The sequence below is a fragment of the Patella vulgata genome, chromosome 4, assembly GCF_932274485.2.
Source record: "Patella vulgata chromosome 4, xgPatVulg1.2, whole genome shotgun sequence".
Lineage (NCBI taxonomy): Eukaryota > Metazoa > Mollusca > Gastropoda > Patellidae > Patella > Patella vulgata.
Window position 1 is genome coordinate 5,463,547 of NC_065882.2, and position 12,838 is coordinate 5,476,384.

At 37.3% G+C, this 12,838-nt stretch overlaps 1 long non-coding RNA gene across 1 annotated transcript; it reads right to left on the reverse strand.

Annotated features, from left to right (window-relative positions):
- Positions 1-6,093: 6,093 nt before the first annotated feature.
- On the reverse strand, positions 6,094-10,042 carry LOC126817418 (uncharacterized). The gene is made up of 3 exons (XR_007679006.2): positions 9,655-10,042; positions 9,270-9,377; positions 6,094-7,250 (listed from the first exon to the last, which is right to left on the reverse strand). It is a non-coding gene; the product is annotated as an uncharacterized LOC126817418 (long non-coding RNA).
- Positions 10,043-12,838: the final 2,796 nt, after the last annotated feature.

The window sequence follows — 12,838 nt, forward strand, 5'->3', positions numbered from 1 at the left end:
CCCTCATAGCGAGAGAGAGAGACAGAGAGAGAGAGAGGGGCGTAACGTCCACTCGACAAAAACTAGGTCGGGACTAACATATGGTCCAATATTATTTAAATAATTCGCGTGTGCATATGGATCTTTAGCAGTGGGCGAAGCAGAAGGACCCGGAGAAAACCCACGAGGTTGAAAAGGCGACCCTACTCCTTGTCACGTACAACCCGGGAATCGAAACCACGCCAGTTGATTCAATGACAGACGTCCACTCGACACAAACTAGGTCATTTCGGGACTAACATATGGTTTAATTTTATTTCAATAATTCGCTTGCGCGTAGGGGTCTTTAGCAGTGGGAGGAAACCGGAGGACCTGGAGAAAACTCACGAGGTTGGGACAGGTGACCCTACTCCTTGTCAGGTACAACCGGGGATTCTTCCCTCATAGCACATTGAAACGCAATTTGTTGTAGTTATAGTTAAAGGGAGATAAATGCAGCATTAAAAGATTGGTCTCTCTCTCTCTAGCAGTTATTTGCCCATTGACATTGCTGTAACATCACTGGCTGTAGCTTTTTGCTCAACATTTCCTTTTTTTCTAATCTTTATCGGCACAATGGGGACCGCATCTGGCAATCTCCTGATTATAATGTTGTAGGGGGTTGGCCGTTTAGATTCCCTGCTACGGCGATTTGATGTTGAGTGGGGTCAAAATATCACTTCCGACACAATGATTGCTCTGCAGAAAGACACGAAATGAAATGAAATGGGGTTTAACGTCCTACTGCTCCGAACTGGGCTAATGAAGACGGGCATACGCCATTCAGTCTGCTATGAGGGAAATTTTGCCCGGACAGCGGCACTATGGCCTACTCTTATATCGAATTCCAACTGTCGAGGGATCTTTTACGAACACGCCAATGTGTACAGGGGACCTCGGTTTACTGCACCATCCAAACGACTAGACAGCTGTTCTTGTCAGGCCCTCCGTCAGGCATGACTGACAAGGGGGAACTTTCTCGGCCAATGCAAGGATCGAACACCCGACCTCCAGTCTAGCGAGTTAGCGTCTTACCGACTTAGCCACCTTATAAAGCATATTCATAGCCTTTGCGATATCACCTCGGTGGAAGCGAACGTAAAATACAACTAACTCATACACAAACCTTTGCTCCTTGTTGAGCTGGTTGAGAGCAGGTGTTCTACCAAGCTAATTTAGAAGTAAAAAGAACACCTAAATATTTATAGGCAGAGACAGCCTCGATTGTTTCTCCTTCATAATTCCATTTTTCGTATCCTTTTAGCCCACCTCCCCTTCTTAATACGAGGACTTTTGTTTTACTTGAGATAATTTTCATACCGTAATAGCTGTAAAACTTAGAAATACATTTAATTTGCTTTTGCAACCTCCCGACTGTGTCTGCGACTGATGCTCTGTCATCGGTTTACATTAAGGCTGAAATATTTAGGACATCAATATTAAAGATACATTATGGGAGATTAGATAAAGAGCTGGCAGTTCTCACTGTAATAGTTAATAACTAGATACGGTAAAGGCAATTTGCTGAAAATTTTAGTCAAATTGATCCACTCTGAACCGAGATTTTAGCGATTGAATATTGGGGCTAGCCTCGATCATCATTACTAAAGTGGGTAGGATAAAAAAAACATAGTCTCGATTATCCAATATTTGATTTAATTATGAATGAAGTCAAACAGCAAATCGGAACCTAATCCAATAAACATTGCAGGCTAGCGATGCCATCGAAAGTTGATTATGGTCAGGCCCAAAGAAAGACCTGCAATAGGCAGATTTAGCTCTTGCATAATGTATGTTTAATAAAAATTGCAGCATTTCCAGTAATGCATTCAATAATAATGTAAAAAGCAATGAGCTAATCAAACACTCTTGTCTTGTTTCCGTTGATCTGACTTGACACAGGACGTCAGCTGAGAATACATGGAGTTAATTCCCTTCCACACAATTATTTAAAGAGCTGACCGTTCTTGCTATAATAGTTATATTAAAGATAAGATACATCATGTAAGATTTAGATAAAGAGCTAGCCATTCTTCTTATAATAGTTCGAAAACACATAATGTAAAATTAATAATTTGAAAATGTCATTCTAATTACCCTATTGCGAGCGAAGGTATTAGCCATTAAAGGTTTGATAAGACGTGTACAATAATTTCAACCACCGAACTCGTTGTTCGAAGATAAGTCTCGCTCCTCCATATTTAGCTTAAATCAAAATATAGCTGAACTGTTCTAATCTATTTAATATCGGAGATATCCGATGCCATCGAGGGGTGATCATGACCTAGATAAGTTAATTATTGTCTAATTAATAATTTAGAAAACATTTCAGGCCTAAAGAAAGACCTGCAATAGGCAGATTCATCTCTTGCATAATGCACGTTTAATAAAACTGTCGTTGGCCTTCGAGAAATCAACAAATAAACAATAGCATCTACCTTTTCTGAATCCGATTATAAATTAAAAATGGCATCTGAAGTACTATATCCTGTAACCACATTGTTCTTCTTGGAGTAGGTGGTTAGTGTCCCACCATTTGTCGCACCATCAGCCTTTACTAATTACTTTCACATTGTGTTGTAGGATATGTTTTTATTTGTTCATTACAAATTGCCACCCGAAACTATAGTATACACGACTCGTGTACTGATTATAAAATATTAATAGTGTCTTAAATATTGGATATTAGGACGCAATAGTTTCACAGCAAGATAACAACATCAATATTGATTGAAATGGACCAATATTGAATTCTAATTCGTGTTTTTAATTTCGAATAATATGGAAAATATTGAGTTAGAGATTTTGAGAACTCTTGTTAAATCTAGACTGCAATGCTCCGCATTAGCACAAGTTTCTGTGAGTGGCAATACTGGTTTATTGTTATTAGATAATTTAAAAAGTATTTATTTTTTATATACAACGATGAAGGGAATAATATGAATGAATTGGATACGGTAACAAGCAACTTAATGCTTATATAAAACTGCTTCCATAAACGGGTGATATGAATATAAATTTTAAAAGATCAGCTGGCAATGTAATAAAATAAGAATTTTTATCCTTATTAGGGTATGAAGAAAGGGTGCTAAACAGGAAATAAGGAAAATCAAATAAAAGAACAGAAAGAAAAATGAAAAGAAAGATGGGGGCATAAATATAGGGGAGGGTGGGGGTGGATAGAGATTTGAATTAGAAAGAAGCTTGGAAGAACGACGAGTGTAATTACTGCAGTAGGAGAACGAGTAGAAAATCGATTAATTATGATCTATTTATCGATAGCCAGATGTCAGAAGAAAATCATATATCATCAGCTAAATACGGTCTATTAAAGCCACATATAAATTAATAGGGTTATAATTAGAACCAGGTAGTAATGCATGTCATCGCTGATTATTTACAGATACGGCATACAGAGTAAAATCATCTCTTAAAGAAGTGCGTTTCAGGTTTCTTCTAGGATAGTGTTTATGGCGTTTGTTAGTAGCGTGCGGACATGATATAACTAATCATTGTTGGTATGAAGAGTAATGCTTAAGCTTTTTAAGTAACTGTAAGGTGCTGTTATTTTTATTTGTCCTTTCAGTGTTTTTATAATTTTCAAGGAAAGCGTTTGGCTAATCTGCCCAAAAACGCAAATACTTTAAATATTGGAGCAGCCTGGTGGTCCGGAATTGGAGTAGCTATTATTTTAGACATTCCAATGGTCGCGTTATTGGATCCACTGTCCAACTATTTGATTTCATTATTTGAATCGATGTATAACAAGGAATTATATTGGTTGTGATCAAATCAGTAGTACTATAACTCTTAACCCGGTATCATACGTTCCGATCCCATGTGTTCATTTTGAAGATTTCCAGAGAGACAAGGGTGGCTTTTAATTTTCTGATTGCATCTACCAGTACCTACTTGTTTTACAATACCTCAAGCTTGTGAGCAACTGAACTCATCGTATTTATCTGAGAGTTTAAATGTTATCAATTGTTGTCGGATTTTTATTTGCATCTACCAGTATCTTCATCTTGCTAGGAACGGATCTGGTATCTGAGCACAAAATCTGTTCGATGCTGTTGTAGTCTGAGATTAATCAACTGATGTTTTGAACGTAATGGAGTTCGGAGACCATAGCAATCTTTCTTAACTGATCTTGTATTCCATGCTGTTGTAGTCTGAGATTAATCAACTGATGTTTTGAACGTAATGGAGTTCGGAGACCATGGCAATCTTTCTTACGCGTGTAATTGTCTTAGTCATACCTGTTACTGTTTGTCGTTTATGAGAAACAAGAATGTAGTAAACGAATTTGGGGTGGCGGAACAACTCTTGCAGTCTGCACTGATTATTATTCCGAGACCCCTGGTCACTCCAGTAATTATAGTTGAAGATCTTTCATCTGAGGACCTGCTTCATTCACCCAGCTCACCCCCAACGTTAACACCTACGTTATTAGAGAAACGTGACAATATCCAGTCCCTGTTGGACTGTTTTCGAGGTACAAAGCGTGTTTCAAGCGTGACCCCGAATCTTTGCGTGCAAGAACAAGGATCGCGTTTATTAACAGTGCCTAAAGCTGTGCCCTCGGGGGGTCGCGCGACATATGAGTGAACGAGCTAACAGTAATTTAATAACCGAAAATACAGCAAAGGATGTCACAATTAAACGAGATGTAGTTTCGGATATTCTCAAGAGCAAGCACATACCACCAACTATATAGTAACTTTGGTGTGCAATGTAACAACATTATTAAACCTCAAGACACGACCAAGCGAATACTCATTATAACTATGTGAATTCCCCAAATTAAACGTGTGCACTACATAACATTCTTAATGTGCAATATTAAATATAAATTTCAATGGCATTGAATATAACCATTACATTTCGAAATTTGTGTTGACTGGAGATGGGTTTATGTGTCGTGCGCTTAAGAGTATATGTGTCGGCCACAGTGGTTTGTGGACCTGACATTGACAGCTATTTAAAGGGAGAATAACACTCTTGCTGGCTTGATAGCTCCAGAAAATAAAAAAAATAGCCTTATTCTAAGTACTAGATGTATTAGTGTCCTACATGTTGTGTAAATTATCCATTAAATCCTATTTTACTTGTCCAGAGAGTTCAAAAATATTTTAAAATCCAAGTCACATTTGAAAAGCTTTACATCAGAATTTTCAAATCTTTTAGTTGAATTTTTCCAATTTTTTAAATTAAGTGTGTTAAGATGAAATTTGTATCATCAATTAATTGGAATATTGTAAAATAGTACAATTTGTTGACCAGAATAAAGATTGGGACATATTATTCAGTTACAACAAGAGTGGTATTGAGCCTTTAACCCAGATGGCCTTAACCTTTGTGACCTTATTTTTGTCGAACATCACTTGCGTAAAAACAGACGATCAGAGTTGTTGAATTTTATCGCGCATTACTATCGCGTAACAAAGTTGTTGATAGACATATTTTCTTGGCTGGCAACACAGTGTTAAAGTCTATATTTGTAATAAAATATTTTGATATCCTCTTTACTAAGTTTTACCGTGGGTGTGAATTATATACACCAGCATGTCATACATTGTGGTCGGTCATGTCCGTCGGTCCGTCATAGTAGGCTTGATCTCGCTTTAACCACGTTCATCTTATCAAGTCTCTGTCTACGGTTGTATGCCGTCTGACTTGCCATGTTTTCATTTTGCAAAATTCAAATATTTTTCATATATATTTAGCCAGGTGTGCCGCTATTTTTTTCATGTTTTCCAAGGTGTGCTGTTGGCAAAAAAGGTTGAGAACCACCGCTCTAAGGTCAGTTTCCAAGATTTTTTGTTGTTGTTTTTTTTTTCTATTTTCCAGTACTAAAACTGATAATTACAAATTCCACATTTGGAAACTAAAGTTCAATAGTGACATATGAGTAGAGGCGCCCATGTTTTTTTTCTAAAAGATAAATTTTATTTACAAAATATGTACATAATTAATACGTATACTAATCCTAAAAGGACTGACTAATAGTAATACACAAACTTTAAAAGATCGATAAAACTAGTCTTTTGTCTCTTGATTTGTTTTCTTGATATTACATATTCTAAAAATAGTTCTTTAATAAGACACATTAATATAATAATATTTACATATTTACAGATTCATTTTTTTGTTGAGTTATCGTTAAACAGAAATGTCGTTTTGCTAGCCACGATTTCGCGTCAATTTAGATTCAAGTCGTGTAAGACTTGGTGATGTAGAATATTCTTGAAACCATATCCAATGCTATCTGGTAGTCAGAACCAAAATAGAGTATTTACTATCAATGAATATGAAACCTTGTTGAAACGTCGCAGTGAAATAAACAATAGTAAATGTTATCCATAAAAGTGTGTTTTTGATTTTGAGAATGGATATGATTCACCTAGTACTTCCATAAACATACATTATACAAGAGTTAAATCTGTCTATTACAGGTCTTTCTTTAGACCTTAAATGTTATATAAATTAATATAATTTATTCAACATTAACAACACATTCAACAATCTATTCATCTTTCAAATTCTCACGGTTTAAACGTACATTGTTCAAGAGCTAAATCTGTCTATTAGACCTGAAATGTTATCTAAATTAATGATTAGACATTTATTTATTAACTTATCCAAGCCATAATCAACCCTGGTGCCATCGTTAGACTTCGATATTTAGTAGATTCGAATACATTTTGTGATACATAATTTAACGTAAAGATGGATAATGCAGACTTTGTTTAGTACTGACAATCGAGGCTAGCCTAAATTGAATCGCTCATATCTCGATTCAGAGTGAAGTAATTTGACTGCAAATTTCAGCATAATCTGTTTTCATTATCTATTTTAAGTGTTATAGCGAGAACTGTCAGCTCTTTATCTAAACTTACCGAATTTCCCTTTAAGCTGCTGAAACACAGCTATGAGGGTACGACCACCATGCGGTATAATGAGTATAAACTAATGCAATATAGCAATTCGTGCTTCCCTTATATTAGACTAGTATTATAAATACCAACTGGACAATTGTTAAATGTGGGCAAGTTTATTAACCTCTAGCGGGTGGGCTCGAAGCTGCTCCAAGATTTATGCATTGACAATGTGATGGTACTTCATGTGCTACCAGTCTTGCGCCTACAGCGGGTGTCCAAACCAAACTCCAGTGAGCTCGTGTGACTTGTTTACATCTTGCTGTTCCACCAGCACACGGTGCATTCTCATTCCTGAAATTAACAATACCCAATCTGATTAAAACGAAATGAAATGAAATGGGGTTTAACGTCCTACTGTTCTGCTCCTAAACTGGGCTGATGAAGACGGGCATACGCCATACAGTGTGCTATGAGGGAAATTTTGCCCGGGCAGCAGCACTGCGGCCTACTCTTATATCGAATTCCAACTGCCTTGGGATCTTTTACGTGCATTCCAATATATACACGGCACCTCGATTTTTCGTCTCATCCGAAGGACTAGACAGCTGTCCTTGTCAGGTCCTCCGACAAGGGGAAACCACGTCGGAAAATCCCGATGAACTTTCTCGACCAATGCAGGGATAGAACACGCGACCTCCAGGCTAGCGAGCCAGCGTCCTAACCAACTAGCCACCGTGGCCCCCCCCCCCCCGATTAAAACACAGATCCTATTTCGTTTCGTTTTTTGTATTGTTCAAATTTTCGTTTTACCTTTCCTTACTACACTAGGGTCTGGAAAAGTTGTTATATGACCGGCGTTCTGGTTGAAGCGAAGGATTAGCCAATGAAATTGTCTGTTACAACGAGTTCTTGACGTTTTTTGTAGAGTTCAAAATTCCGTTTTACTTTTCCTTACTACAATAGGATCTGGAAGAGTTGTTATATGACCGTCGTTCTGGTTGAGGCGAGGGATTAGCCAATGAAATTATATGTTACGGCGAGTTCTTGACGTGCTATGCACGGAACTGTGGGTAAACCGCTAGAAACGTCAACGCTGATTGATTAATCAGTATCTGACGTCATGGGGTCAAAAGCCGTTCGTACGTCCAATACAACGAAACCTGATTTAATCAGATTCAACAATTACCGACAATAAGCGTCATGTGAAGAAACTTTGGGTGAAAATCTGTTTCTAGGATGCATCATCTTCAATAGAAGGCTTGATCTCACTTTAACTACGTACATCTTATCAAGGCCTTCATGTAACACCCTGCATATTTCTTCACTAATCTTAATTGGGTATTCACCCAGTTTGAGAGCATATCAGATTCCTCGATCATCGCGAATAGCAAGTCTCGCGCAAGTAGGTTTGTGTTTCTATTTCTATTTAGGCGTGTTTGATATATTATGTTTGATATTATTCAAAATCAAGTACATTTATCCCCCCAACCCCAAACACATAATATTTCCAAATTTATTACAAAACCCTATCCGATGGATAACAACCACTGGATTTAATTGTTATCCATATTATTGTGTTTTTTAATACGTCGTCATTTTCTGTCACATAATAATAAGGTTCAATAACGTGACAATATTTAAAAAATAACATCACGCTATGACTAAGTATAATGTCTAAAGTCTGTTAAGTCCATGCTCGTAAGCGAGATTATTAAATAACTGGTCTGATTCCGATTTCTAACTCAGGGGCAAATAACTCGTCTGAAACCGATTCTCTTTCAGTAAATATAATAATACCAAGGTGAGAAATGGGGTGGAATTAAATAATAGGGATCAAAGTTCACGGTTCCGCCAACCAGTGGCAATACTCAATAAATTTCGCTAGGTAGACAATCGAGTCAACGATGACGTTTTAAAATTAACAGACTTTAGACATAATACTTAGACATAGCTTGATGTTATTTTTAAAATATTTTCCACGTTGCAGGCACCTGTGCGTATATCTGGAACGTTATTTGAGTATAAGGTTTAAATAGCACGTACATGTACATACATACATGAAATGAAATGGGGTTTAACGTCCTACTGTTCTGCTCCTAAACTGGGCTGATGAAGACGGGCATACGCCATACAGTGTGCTATGAGGGAAATTTTGCCCGGGCAGCAGCACTGTGGCCTACTCTTATATCGAATTCCAACAGCCAAGGGATCTTTTACGTGCACGCTAATGTGTACATGGGACCTCGTTTTTCGTCCAATCCGAACGACTAGACAGCTGTGTCACGCCCTCCATCCTGCATCACTGACAAGGGGAAACCACGCTGGACGTACATACATGTGGAACGTTACTTATGTATAATCGTTACTTACGAGCATCGTCCTGATGGGATAAACTGATATGCGTTATTAAAGTTGATTATTGTGTGATTATTTCCATCAAAATCTGTAATTTGTTCTACTATCTCATAACTTAACTCACTGAAACAAAATCAAACAAATTAAGATTAAATTGTTAAGGTCACAATTCTATAGAATACAATTACTGCGTATTACGGAACGATTTCGACTAGGCTTATCTAGTCATTATTATAAAATATGAAATATAACAAGACAATATATATATGTACACAGCAATACCTGTTAACTCTAACCAACTAGAGACACCATTCTGGGGGGGTTGGATGGCCGAAAGGTTAGCATTCGGACATCTAGCCGCACGTTTTTCGAGCGGGAACAAACATAATAATATACTTACGTTACACAACAGCCACAAATGCCATCATTGATGTACGGCGAGGTCCCGGGCTTACTGAATCCAGATTCTGTAAATCGACTAACAACTATCTTCTTAACAGATCTGTAAGAACTTGCACGGGGTCTCGCATTAAAACTTGTTGGTACCATTGCCAATAAATCACCCTCCGACATGAAACGTCCTGGAAGGATTCTCCGGATATCGTTTGGTCCATTTACCGAGCACATGTCTTGTCGAGGAGGACTGTTATAATTATTATATGGGTTCGATATAAACGGATTATCCCGTGATGTGGAGATACTTGGGCGTCTGTTATAATTTGGTGCACTATAATAGAATGCCCCAGAAACCTGACACGAAGCACAAGATAGGAAAACGAATATGGTGGTCACAGATATTCCCATCTGAAAAGTAACAAAAATAACCAATTAAATAAAAATACATCATTTTTAATAAAAAAAAAACAAGTTACTTTTAATAAGAAATGACCTGTTCTTTGAAAATAAAAAAAAGTAGTTCCTTTTCAACTGACCAATCAAATTCATAGCACACAGTAGATTATGAAATTCATCACACAAGCGATATCTACTGTAGAATGTACTATTGGGTGATAAATCTTTATTGTTTGATTCTAATAAATATATCGGATATATAGAGAATCTCCTACCAGTCTTTTTTGATATCAAAAAATATCAACAGAAGTTGATAAAGTAACAAAAAACGAGGCTCTGCGAAACAAAAGAAGAATCTGTGTTTTAATCAGATTACCATTCAATCTGCTGCAATGTAATTCTATGAATATCGATAATGTAATGAAGAGTAAGGAATATTAAAATATGTTGATGTATATATTAGCAAAAATATAACTTTTGCCAGAATGACGTCATTTTTAGTGACCAATTGGTTACATCTAAGGAATATTCACAGAATGCTGCATATTTTTTTATGAAAATTAACAAAAAGTGATTCCCACAAAATTGCTTATTTCCCAGACATGTCAAAAATTTGAAATGATCTATGGATTTTCGTTTGCTTGCTCTTATATATGACTTATATATGCTTTTGAAAATAGTTGTGTTTCAGCCTTAAGATCTAAACTGCAGGAAAACGAAATTCGAAAATTGGTTTCAGTCTTGCTCTGCTTATTTACAACAGCAGCTAAATTTTAACCCCTAAAAGTGTTCCGAAAAGGTAAAAAAAAAATGCTCGTTTCTCTCAATCAGAGCTACAAAGTCTCAGAAAACAAAAATCGGAATCATTTTACCCGACATAATTATTCAAATTTAAATAAGGGCTAACCTTTTACACCAATTTACTTATTTCTGAGAGTTCGCATGGTTCTGACATGTGCCGACTTTTCAAAATAGCTTTAATCTTTAAGTCACTCAAAATTATCCAATGAGAATTTTTGTGCGAAATAAGCAAGGTGGAAACATAACAAAAACCATATCAATCTGAACAAAAACAACATTGTTTCAAACAACCTTCAAAGTGTGAAAACCTAATAAGTATTATTGTCGCGAAACAAACGGGCGAATTCCCTTCACTAGACATTTCTAACCGAATGCACCACATTTGTGAAGTACCTGTCTACCCTAATGCGAAATGCAAGTGCCCCATTTAACGCACGCGTAGTCGAAATGTTTATGTTCTGAGAAAGCGACAATGTCGAAATATATGAAATTTACAAGAGAATACTGGATTTTATCGGACTTCTAGTCATTTATTCTAAGAGAAGAAATCAAAGGGATGACAATTCCAAGTATGTCACAAAGTTTTAGCCATTTTAATTAAAAAATGAAGGCATGGCAAGCATTTTTCGAGACGGAGTATCACCTGGAACAGACAGTAGGTATAAACTAGGTAACTAAACGTACCTTCTTTTTTTTAAAAAAAACTCGCCAAATTGAGGAAAACAGGTTTTAGTATGCTTGAATGATCAATCACTTGAAATAATATGCTTAAAAAAAAAGTTTAATTATTCACATATTTTTCAAAAAAAAATTAGTAATCGTTACGGGAAATTTCATATTTTGAACTGGTAACCGTTAAAATCTCGTTAGCGTGTGCGCATTGTATCATAAGGTGTGTCATTGAGTCAACTATCGTGGTTACGATTCCTTGGTTGTACGTGACAAGGAGTAGGGTCGCCTGTCCAACCTCGTGGTTTTTCGCCTGGTCCTCCGGTTTCCTCCCACTGCTAATGACCCCTACGCGCAAGCGAATTATTGAAATAAAATAGGACTATATGTTAGTCCCAAAATGACCTAGTTTGTGTCCAGTGGACGTTAAACCCCCCACCCCTCTCTCTCTCTCTCTCTCTCTCTCTCTCTCTTTCTCTCTCTCAATCAATCCAAGCTACCATGTGTGTTAACATTTTATCTACACCCTACTTGCTGTTGTTTAAAATTTAATATCACCTTTTAAATGATAAAAACATAAAAGCTAGACTCAAATATGTCATTCATGTTGTTAAAAGTTGAGCGATTGGTTTGAATATCAATGGTATAAATTGTTTCTGAGTATGGATGATAAATGCCAATCATGTGGTTTTAAAAGTGACGGATGATAGACAATCAGTTATCATTTCCTCACCTTTCCGGGATAAGGCCCTGGGCACGTTACATGGCCTAGACATATAGGTTTATAACGTTCTTAATTGAGGTTTTTTGTAGGTAGTGTTGCGTTCCATCCTCGGCACCCTCCATGGCCACTATCACAAAAGCGATTTACCCAAAGGAAATGAAATGAAATGAAATGGGGTTTAACGTCCTACTGTTCTGCTCCAACTGAGTTAATGAAGACGAGCATACGCATTACAGTATGCTATGCAGGAAATTTTGCCCGGGCAGCGGCACTATGGCCTAATCTTATATCGAATTCCAACTGCCAGGGGATTTTTAAGTGCACTCCAATGTATACACGGGACCTCAGTTTTTCATCACATCCGAACGACTAGACAGCTGCCCTTGACAGACAGACCCGCCATCCTGCACCACTGACAAGGGGAAACCACGCCGGAAAATGCAGATGAACCTTCTCGGCCAATGCAGGGATCGAACACCCAACCTCCAGGCCTGCGATCCCTGCATTGGCCGAGAAAGTTCATAGGGATTTTCCGACGTGGTTTCCCTTGTCAGTGGTACAGAACGGAGGGCCTGACAAGGACAGCTGTCTAGTCCTT